This window comes from Capsicum annuum, unplaced genomic scaffold (genome assembly GCF_002878395.1).
Source record: "Capsicum annuum cultivar UCD-10X-F1 unplaced genomic scaffold, UCD10Xv1.1 ctg5186, whole genome shotgun sequence".
Lineage (NCBI taxonomy): Eukaryota > Viridiplantae > Streptophyta > Magnoliopsida > Solanales > Solanaceae > Capsicum > Capsicum annuum.
In genome coordinates, this window is record NW_025859838.1 from 10,634 (window position 1) to 22,917 (window position 12,284).

The 12,284-nt window shown below is 31.3% G+C and overlaps 1 long non-coding RNA gene across 1 annotated transcript; it reads right to left on the bottom strand.

Moving 5' to 3' along the window:
* Positions 1 to 7,214: 7,214 nt before the first annotated feature.
* Positions 7,215 to 10,173, bottom strand: LOC107877579. Its single transcript, XR_007050466.1, has 3 exons — positions 10,124 to 10,173; positions 9,965 to 10,044; positions 7,215 to 7,694 (listed from the first exon to the last, which is right to left on the bottom strand). It is a non-coding gene; the product is annotated as an uncharacterized LOC107877579 (long non-coding RNA).
* Between the last annotated feature and the right edge of the window lie 2,111 nt (positions 10,174 to 12,284).

The following is a 12,284-nucleotide window of genomic DNA, read 5'->3' on the forward strand; positions in this document are numbered from 1 at the left end:
GGAATGCGAAGCTACCAAAAAAGTAATAGTTCAGGTGCTTTTTTGACCAGTAATTCCTAAGAGAAACTATATCAAGGAGGGTAGAAGTTGTGTTCTTCAAACCAAGTATTGAGCTTGTCAACTCTCATTGCTTTAGGGTGTGTTTAGTATGAAGGTAAAATATTATCCATAGACTTACTATTTCAAGATCATTTATACATAATTTAGCAAAAAGCTCTAGAAGTAGGATGGTTTAGGGTGTGAGGTCTTGAGGGTAACGGGGTCGGATGGTCAAGGGTAGAGGTGTCAAAATGAACCCAAATTGAGCTAACCCGTCCAACCCGTCCAATATTTAATGGGTTGGCTTCAAGATAATTTACTATTGAGTAAATCTCAACTCATTTTTAAATTGTGTTCAAATGAACCCAATCAATCTCCACTTCAACCCGTTTAATAAAAAAATAATTTTCTTAATGAAAGTAAGAAAAAGAAGCGATAATATGTCCTCCTACTCTCAAAATGACCCACCACACCTCGCCCTCACCTCAACCATCCCCACTACACCCCTAGCTTACCCCACTCACCCTGCCTCCATTAAATATATTATTTTTATTTCTTAAAAAGTTTTTTATAAATTTATTTTTTGCCCCCACCCCACCTCATCCCCATTTCCCTCCCTACCATGACCCCCACCCTCACCCCACCTTCACCCAAAAAATTAATTCTTTTAAATTTTTAAAAAGAATTAACAATCTTTTCTTACCTCACGATCAAAATCGTACCCTCTCCCCTTCGCCGCATCCCCTACTCCTCCCAAAAAAATTATTTTTGTTGGGCTTGGGTGGGTCAAGGCCCAACCCAATTTTTACCCATTTCAACTCAATCCATTTCAACCCAAAATAAATTTGGGCGGGTCATGACCCAACCCAGTATCCAATTCAACTCATTTTATATTTTCAGTCTCAACCCAATCCGCCCATTTGACACCCCTAGTCAAGGAGTAGGGATTGGTGATGTTAAATAGAGGACATAATAAATATAGAATGTCACTTGTAGAACTTGTTTTTCCTACTTCTATTAAGAAAATTATTTTCCTCATTTTTAAGGAACTTATTTACCAGCCAGGTTCTTCTGACTAACTTTTTGGAAAGAATGTAGTTGATTGAGAAGATAGAGAGTAGTGTTAGTGTTGTCATGTGGTTCATTATATTGAAGTGTCAGTAGTGATCTAGTAACGATGGTGATCTATTTCTTTTATTTTTCAGGAAAGTTGGTAAATGTGTAGGATTCGAAAAATCTTCAATTTATGATGTACGTTAATATACCCTCTTGAACTATCTATCTATAAAAAAGTAGCTTCGGGATACTAGAAATGGACTCAACTTTGCAAGCTAAATATGAAGATCTTGTCACTTGCTTAATCTTCGAGAAAATTAATGGCCCAAAACAAACGTATGCGGAATTCGTCATTGAAGAGAGCTTCCAGCGGCGCCATTTAAGGATTATGTTAGGGAAGTCACAATTAGAAAACCCTACTATAGGGCATTTTTATAGTTGGGGAAGACCCATTGGTTGATCGGGTCTTGACTCTTCAGATATCTTTTTATTTTTATTTCTTGGGCTCACTTGGTTAATTTTGTACAAACATTACTTCTTTTATTTAATAAAACGGGTCAGGCCCAAAGTTAATTTAAAAAAAAACTATATATCTCAAAAATTCTTGTAATCTTTACTTTTGATGACATTCAAACCCTCTCCTCAAAAAGAAGAAAGTATACACAGTCGTCATAATATAATTGTCACACCCCTTTTTTCAACTCCCAAAAAGAATTAGATTTTAAAGTTTTGAAAGGATTTTTATTATTAGGTGACAAAAGATAAACATTTGTTTCGAAAAAGGATTATTTATATTTCTATTCAGAGTCACCACTTGACATAATTCGGTGTGCCAAGTCAACTTTGGAAAATCCTTCTCGAAATGATTTGACTCTTTAAACTTGTTTGCGAACAGAGATTTCGGCTAAGGAATTCTGTTGACCGAGGGGAAGGTGTTAGGCACCCCTCGATCCCGTGGTTCAATCACGGTCGCTTGGTGGAGCATATCGGCTAATTTGATACTAAAAAATGTATAAACCACACATAACACACGAAATAATCAAATAAACAAATCAAACAAAATTCAAAACCAAAATAATGTCCAGTCCCAAGGATAGAAAAATACAAAAATATAAATCCTATTCTAGACTAATCCCAAACTATGATCCAATGCTTATCCGATGTCTCGGGCCTTCATCACGAACGTCTTCCACCAACATAATATATCAGGGCATTCCCCGGTGAATAAATACAATGTTTCTTGGGGCATTCCCCGACTCCAAATGCGAGAAAGACAAACCATTTCACAAATATTCCAAACACACATTTAAACATTCAACGCATTCAATCAACAAACCACTCCTAAATTTTACCTACCCGAACCTAAACATTTTACCTATCCAATGCAACCTATCATGATACTATAGAATTCACAAACTTGATTCCGAATTAAGCAAAACAACAACGAACCAACATTAAACCAAATTTACCCTTTTATCAATCTCGCAATTCCACCCCATATACTCTTCTCAACACTAAATTTCCACAATTCACGACTTCTATTTCAACAATCCACAATCACTTTTCAACGAAAATTGAGCAACAAGTCAATATCAAAGTATCAATTTATCACCAATCAAGATCAAACAACACACGAGATTCCATCCAATGCACCATATTCCATCAATAATGAAACACAAATAGGAAAAGAGTAGAAATGGACCTCAATCATTATTTTATTTCAAATATTAGTTAATCAAAAAGACGACTCCGTATGACGAAGAACCCCTAATCAGCCTCGAAGAATACCACAACTCGACTACGAACCAACTACAACGTGAAAATCTTTGAAACCCGATCCAAATACAACACTATTGTTAAATTGTTTAGAATCGATTTAAAAAAAATGTTGATGGTGCTACTACTGTTCACTTATTTCCGACGGTATCTCCTGAAAATTAGAAAGAAACAACGAGGTATGTTGGGTTTTTGGCACGGGACGAGTTAACTCGAATGGATGGCGCTAATTCCCATGAGAATCTCATTTGGAAAACTTGAGAATACCTTTCTCTCTGGTTTACTCACTCTACGACCAGTTCTCTCTCTCACTCTCCTCATTTTCTCAATTTCTCTCTCAATCGATCGCTCCCACTCCTATCTTAGTCTCTTTGGTAACCTTACTCCTCGATTTCCCTATACCAGTATATGTGTCCCCAGATATTGTGAGGTTGGTTAGTATATCCGTGAGCCAGAAGAAATGAAAGATGATGAATGGAAGAATGAAGTGTCTTGTTGTGATGGTATAAGGTGGAGAAGATGATGTTGATAGTGTCCCCCCTCCGTATTGTTACTGTGAGTGTATATATGAATTGGGGAATTCCCTGTGGGCCCCCTTGAAAAATGGAATTCTATTTTTTTTTATCTCTATCCGTATATGGATATGTATATATTTGTTAAGGGGTTAGGAGTGGTGGGGTGAGGGTAGGGGTAATGGGTTAGGGGGTGAGGTTGGCGGTTAGGATAAGGTAGAGAGTGTTGAGATTTAATTAGTTGAGTGGTTAGTTTGTTATTTTTTGTATTTTTGTGGGATATAATCACATAGGTGACGGCACGCAGTAAGACGAGGGTAAAATGGTAAAAAGTATTTTTGGGGAGGGACAAAATTACGTGTCTACAATACCTTATCAAATTATGAGTCAGTTTGAATTCAATAGGAAACAATTTTGGAACATAGTAATTTAATTTAAACTGGTAATGATCTAATGTAGAGCTAAACCACCACTAATTATTGTGAATCAATTGTTCTTAGCCTCGAATAATAGTTCTTTATGAGTTTATCTCGAACACTAACGAGACCACTAGAAAGAGAAAAAACACTTTATTACTTACTAAGTGTCTATTATGATTTTTCTTCTCCTCATTTTTCTATCTAGGAATAGGGTCATGTTTTCGATGAACTATGACTGTGTTATATTATCTCTATTCACTTCTCTGTAATTCTTCCTTAGTTGATCTCAGAGGCGGAGCAAGCCTATTAATAAGGGGTTCATCCAAAGCTTCTTCGATGAAAAAATTTATTATTAATATATGAATAAAATGATTTTTATATTTATATGGTAGATGTTGAACCCCCTGAACAGAAATTCTCGCTCCGCCTCTGATTGATCATTACATCTCCTCGGACCTATCACTATCAATCTCTCGTACTTTCTCACAAGGGCTTGTGTGCTCTTCCTCTTCACATAATCGAACAATCGCAACGTCGTTCTCGCATCTTGTCCTTCACGAAAACTATTTTCACATTGTCCCGTATATCTTTATTATTAATCTTATCTCTTCTAGTATATCAACGTATTCCTCTAAGCATTTTTATTTCTGCTATCTTCATCTTTTGAGTCTGAAAATTCCTGGTTGATCATCATTCCACTTCATGTAATATAGTCGGTCTAACTATCACTTTATTAAAATCTTTAAATCGCGATGAAACATTTTCAAGTCATCAAAGTACGATAATAAATTGGCTAGAAATCTTTGAATGAGTGAATAAGAGTTTTGGAATGACAAAAATGTCACAAATGTGACAAGAGATGACAAGTGTTATAACATCATCTTGAATTAGTTAATTTCAAATTAGTTGTCATATTCCGCTTCTAAATAGATTAAGTGATATTTTAAAATATATATTTTATCATATTAATATGATGAAAAAATATAAAATATATTTTTCCATTGCATTAAATAAGAATATATGAATTGAAAAAAAAAACCATCTAAGTGATTATTTGACAAACCTTTTGAAACTTGTTTATATTGAAAAGTATATTCTGAAAAATAATATATATCTTTTAAAATTGTAGTAGTATTTGAGTCATTATTTTTACAAGAATTTTATCAGATAAAGAATATTACACGTTTTATCAGAAAATTACAATTTTTAAAATTTAAACTGTAGTTCAAACGCAATTATTACTGACGATAATAGTTCACACAAAATCAAACATAGCACTGTTTACCTTTTATCAACTCAAATTAAATTTAGTATAATGTGAGAGGAAATAAAATTCAAAATAAATTATAAAAATTCAAAATCATATTTTATTCAACATATTCAACTCTTTTCTCCTTCAAGGCATTACGTTTCTTGTATATCCTTTTTAGGTTATATTTTATAATGATTTTATAATGCTTTTCTAGTGAATTAAATGATGAATTTTGTATTTGTTGATAAATTTCTCATTTTTAGTTCTATAAAATTCACGTGATATATAGATAAAGAAACGAAACTTAAGGTCTAGATAGCGGTGGACTCAGAATTTTGAGTTTGTGGGTCCTCAATTTTTTTCAAAAAGGTATCGCTACTATTAATTATATAGTATAAGTGCACTATTATTTGAGGATGACAATGAAGAAATTTGATTAAAACTATTCATATTTATATTATAAATATCTTGAATTTTTGAGAAAAAACACAATCGCTGAATAAAAAAAAATTGTTGGTTAAGTTAAAGTTCAAGGGTAAAAAAAAATAAAATATTGAGGGGTCAAACTTTGGTGTCTTTAATTCTTTATTTATAAGTTCAGCATTGGGATTTCGGTCAAACAACGGCAACAAAAGAACTATTTATGAAGTCAGCATTGATATTTAAATCAAATAATAAAAATAAGAGAAAAATTTATGAAGTCGGCTGTAGAAAAAAGAACTATTTATGAGACCAGCATTGAATAAAGAACTATTCATGAAGCCGACATTAGGATTTGGATCAAACAGTGGAAACAAAAGAACTAAAAACTATGTCAAAAAAGAAATTCAATGGGTTTGAACTCTCGCACGATCTTACTTGAAAGTTTCCACCACCAACGCACCAAGTCAGATTTAATTTCTGTGGATGCTTTCTGATTTATTATATCCTTTTTCTTCAATTTCTAATATAATTGTACCTATTCCGAGTTAAGATCAATGGGTGCTCGAGCACCCATTTTTTATCTGTAGGTCCGCCCCTGGGTTTAGAAAGAGAAATGAATTGAATAGAAGAGATATTGTGTTGATTTTTTACTTGTGGATATAGTATAACAATTTTTTTAGGGAAAAAAATTTAATGTATGAACTCTTTTTACAAATAAAATTAACTTTTTGATCATATATATGTTATTCCTAAATTGTCACGTGATATCACAAAGAGATTTTTGTTTATAAAAAGGAAATAAAGCAAAAACCGCTATTTATAACTTTCTTATTCTAGCATTGAATAAAAATTATAATTTACTTTTATTGGGAGTTCATAATTTTAAGATAGTATAGATTCATTTACCTTGAGTTGAACTCTTTTTTACCAATAAAACACCTTTGGATCTGTTAGTTTTGTATAATCAATAAATTTCTAGTTCACGCGATATTTATTAGGTCTTGAATTCGAGCAAGCAATCACAAAGTCATGAATTTGAACAAGTAATTACTGAGCAATAAATTCAAACAAATAATTACCAATGTTGTCAGCAACAAAAATAGATTATTTACATCACATCATTTACAGTATCTCCTTTTCTCTAATCGTGCTGAAGTCAGTCTCTCTGCTCTGTTCTTTCAGTAAAACTAAACAGGCCTTTAAACAATAATAAAACTATCACCTAACTTATGCATTACGAGTTCAAATAAGCAACCACTTGCTCACAAATTCCAACAAACAAGTACTACATCACAAATCCAGGCTTTATGGAGACGAAACTCATGATTGATAAATTACGAGTTCGAACAAACAATTACTAGTTCACCGATTCGAACAAACAATTTTTAAATCTCAAATTTAAACATTTAATTACTAAGTCGCAAATTCAAAGAAGTAATTATCAAACAATTACTAATTACTAATTCAACTTACATTACAGTAAACTATTTACATCATATTCCTCAAGCGTTATTCTCTCTTGAATCTTGCTCACGTGTCTCTATGCTGTACTTCAATAGAACTTCATATACATCAAAGCAGTAATAAAATCAACATTATAAATTACGAACTCAAACAGATAATTTATAATTATCAACTTTATACACATCAAAGCAATAATAAAATCATCATTTATCTTATAAATCACGATCTCAAACAAGCAATTATCAGCTTCACATACATCAAAACAATAATAAAATCATCATTCAGCTTATGAATCACTAACTCGAACAAGCAATTATAAACTTCACATACATCAGAGCAATAATACAATCGACATTTAACTTATACTTTACGAACACAAACAAACAATTACCATATCACAACTTCAAACAAACAATTATCATATCACGAGTTTAACAAAAATTTACAACTGCTTTTGGCATTGAAGTAAACTATCTACTGCACCATATTCGTCGAGCGTCATTCTTTCTCGAATCTTGATCAAGTGTCTCTACTTTATACTTCACTAAAACTTCTTATACACGTCACAATAACCGTAAAATCATCATTCAACTTATAAATCACGAAATCAAACAAGCAATTATTATATCGCAAATTTAAATAAATAATTACAAATACAATTCACGTCAGAGTAAACCATCTACGTTATACCTCCTTGAGTGTTGTTCTTTCTCGAATCTTGCTGAGGCGCCTCTACTTTGTTCTTCAACAAAACTTCATACGCCTCATAACAACATTAAAATCATCATTCAACTTATATAATCAAAAACTCTAACAAGCAATTAGCATATCACGAATTCAAACAAACAATTATCATATCACGAATTTAACACAAATAATTACAAATACAATTTACGCTAGAGTAAACTAAATAACAAACTCTAACAAGTAATTATCATATCACAAATTTAAACAAATAATTATTATACCTAATTTTATACTAGTTAAAATATATGTGTAAGTCCTAAAAAGAAACTAGTAAGATGTATTTTCTTCCTTTATATTATTAAAGTTAATTTTTCATGTCTCTACTTGTTAATGTATGAAAAACATGCAAGTTTTTATTATTAGGTTCTTAATAAGTTTTGAACTTGTGATTTATTTTCATTTTATAAGTATGTATAATCACAAAATTTAAAGTGAACTAGTCTATATCTCGAACAAAATTTATGTTCTTGTTTGTATGGTTAAGACTAGTTGCTGGATCTTGAAAAAGATGAAGAAAATTTGTTAAGTCCAGACTATGTTCTATTTCATTTTGAAAAAATATTTTTTTATTTAATTGAGTTTTGTTCTAATACTCAATTATTATTTTTACATTGATGTTGAAGATGAATCTCAAAGTCAATAGTTGGAGTCCTTATCATCATAATACACATATCAAACATACAAATTAAACAACCAAACAATACTTAATCTTATAACTTTATTTCGGGTGCTTAAATTGTTGAAAGAAAATGACTCACACAGGTGAAACTTGGGAGGATCAGGCAAATGTGATGATTGTGATAAAAGTGAAAATTATGGATCCGTAAACACATAACATGAGCAGCAACAATCAGATACTTATTTGTTTATATTAAGTTCCTGTTCCTTGCAACTCATATACGATTAGAGTTGGGAAGAACTTAATATAAACAGATAGTTGTCCAATTGTCAATGCTCAAATTGAGTGCTAAAAAATCTATTATTTTAAATTTTAAACCGATTATCACATTAATGTCTTTATATCCACGATCGTCAAAACTTTCTCTACTATAAGCCATTTTCTCTCAACAATTTAAGCATCTAAAACAGATAAAGTTATAAGATTAATATTTCTTGATTGTTTAATATGTGTTTGATATGCAGATTAGAAAAAAAAAATAGGCTATCAACTATTAACTTTGAGATTCATTCTTAACATAATGCGAGCACAACAGTTTGCTATAGTAGTGAAACTCAATTAAATTTAAATTAAATTATTTTTTGAGATAAATATAAATCATACCTAGACTTAACTAGTTTTCCTTTTTCGTTTTTATATTCTGCAATTGATCTTAATCGTACGAATAAAAAAATATACGTATTATTTGAGATTCGGTTCAATTAACTTTTAAGTTTTGTGATTATATGTATATATTAAATGATAATATTTCATTACTTTATAACTAATTAAGAATTTAATAATGTCGATATTTTTACTAACACTTTAATAGATGGAGATACAAAAATTAATTTTGATAATATAAAAAAATATATAAATAAATTCTACTGAACTTTTTAAAGAGCTTACATAGTGTTCTACCTTCTATGAAAGTAGGTATAGAATATGTAGCTCATGGTGAAAAATATAAATACCAAACTATCAAACTCTAAAATTATCGCAGAAATTCATAAAAAAAAATTATATATATTACTTTCAAATTGTGAAAGTTACAAGCTCACACTGCTACCCAAATAAGTCATTTAAATACTTACAAAAAGCTAATTAATCTTCAAGAAAAAACTTTATAAAACAGAACTAACATTACCACAACTAGCTTATTTATTAATTTGTTATTCTTAATTTTGCTTCTCAAAAATCTCACGACTTTCAATTTCTCTCCAGTAATAGAAAATTTTTGTGCTATTTTTATAACAACGATATTAGGGGCTTTGAAAAGTCTGAATATACATAATTTTAACTATTCTGCTGAGGAATTAATCATAATTTAAAAGATCTTAAATATTGATAAATAACAAATCACATTTCTTAGGACTAGAACAAGACCAATTTCAAGAGAGCAACAAAGAAAAAAATATAACAGTTCGAATCTAAACACGATTATCACAAAAAAACAGTGAAACTCACAAAAATAAAGATATAAGGTCGTTAGATCATACTACAGATGTCAAGAACTACACTACTTATAACATCACAAAAATTTGGGATACATATTCTAAAAATATTTAAACTTATAAAGATGTAAAGGAGACCCAATTTTATCTAAAAAAAGACATACCTCATCGAAAGAATGAAAGATCCCAAATAAAGATGGTTGTACAACAAAAGAAGATGGAATCAAAGCTCATAAAAGCAGATCTGACCAATAAAATGAAAAAGACGAAAGATCAGGCTCATATGAAATACAGACTATAAAATAAGGAATGAAGATACTCACCAAGTTCATCTAAGTTAAAGTTAAACAAAGTCCTTTCGAATCTACGGATTAAGGTGAGTTTTCATAGACAAAGGACAAGATTTAAAGTCTATAATGGCTTTTATACCGAGAGAGAACAGAGCTTAAAAGAATAAGGAGAGAAACAACTTTTCAGCGCTGGTGGGTCAGTGAATATGGAGGAAAACCCTGCCTTATAAAGCCCTAAAAAATCATTCTACAACTTAGTAATAAACTCATTGTTTAGTGGCGGTGTTAGAAACAAACTCTAATATTTGAGTTGAAATAAAAATGTATTGGGTCGTTTTGGTTGTTGCTTTTGAGCCTTACGTGGAGTTTGATTGGGCTGCTGATTTTAGCTATACTTAAGGGCTAAATTTGGTTTCCTTTTGGGCTCTTTTCGACACAATTTTGGATCTCTTCAAAACTAAATTTTAGCGTCTAATACTTCTATTCTTAGACTTTAACTTGGGGCTCCAAATAGCTATCACATTTTAACAATTCATTTCTCTTGGACTTGAACTCTTCTTCCCCAAAAGAACACCTTTCAATCAGCTATTGTCGTGTAATCGATAAGTCACGGGTTCAACGAAGCAATTATTAGGTCATGAGTTCAACCAAGTATTACTAATGATGTTAGCATTAGACTACACTACCTACATCGTATCACTTACAATATCATTCTTTCTCTAATTCTGCTAGGGCTCCCTTTTTTTTACTTTAGCAAAACTTCAGATACACTAAAACAATAATTAAACTATCACTTACTGAGCGAAACTTAGCAAATCTTATTCATGCTTTCATGAAAGATGAAGGATCATGACTTATAGATCGCGAGTTCGACCAAGTACATACTAGCTCACGAATTTAAACAAGAATTTATTAGATGCCAAATTCAAGCAAGTAATTATTAGGTAACAAATTCAAATAAAGTAATAACAAAGTTATATCACTAGTCGAATGGAAATGGAAAATCTTACTTAGGATTTTATGTGAGCAATTACTTGCTAACAAACCCAAAAAGACAATTACGGAATCACAAATTAAAGCACAATAATGATCAAGATCATGATTTCAAGCAATTTACTAATACAATTTATATTATGTAAACTATCTCCCTCACACCTGTTCGAGTATCCCCTTTTCTCGAATCCTAATAAATTTCTTAAATATATATAATTTTATAAAGATCCACTGATTCAAAACCTCAACAATAATAGTAACTGATTATTTTTTAATATAATCCTTCCATATAATATAAACAATCTATTTTACATCATGCATAATTTTTTTGTGCAAAATTTAAAGTGAAGAATTATAAAATATAAACTTATCAATTAAATTTTACCTTTTTATAAAAAAATAATACATTTGAAATTCAATTTTTTGAAAAATTGAAATTAGTTCTAAAATTAATTAAAAAATTGGGCAAGTTTATGTTAATGGGTCTATGGTGCTTTTCGTTTTCTTTTTCCACCTTCACTTTACCATTAATAAACATTTCTCAATCATGTCTTGAAAAAGCCTTTGATAGGCTGGAATGATCCTTCATTAGGAAAGCCCTGGTTTTTTTCAATTTCCCCCTGGGCTCTCAAAACTTATCATGTCCTGCATCTCGACCTCATTTATTTCCATCCTTGTCAATGGGGGATACACATCTAGTTTCAAGCCTTCCAGGGAAATAAGACAGGGAAATCCCCTATCTCTTTACATTTTCATCCATTGAATAGAGCTTCTGTCTTGAAGGATTAATCATAAAGTGGACACTCGTCAGTGGAATCCCATTCAGATTAATCGTAGAGGCCCAAAATTCTCCCATCTTTTCTTCATAGATGACCTTACCCTATTTGCTAAAGCTAACATTCTCAATTATACTACCATTGCTAGAAATCTTGCCATCTTCAATGCTCACTCCAGCCAAAAAATTAATCTAGCCAAATCTAAGGTGCTTTTCTCCTCCAACTGCCACACCTCTACTAAGGATCATCTCACATCTACTCTTAGCATTAAGGCCAAAAACTCTTTTGGGAGGTACTTGCGCTTTCCCGTTTTCCATGGCCCTCCTAAACTCAATGACTTACAGTTCATTTTTAATAATTTAAGTACCAAATTAGTTGATTGGAAGGTTAAAATTCTAAACATGGCCGGTAGGACCACTCTTGCC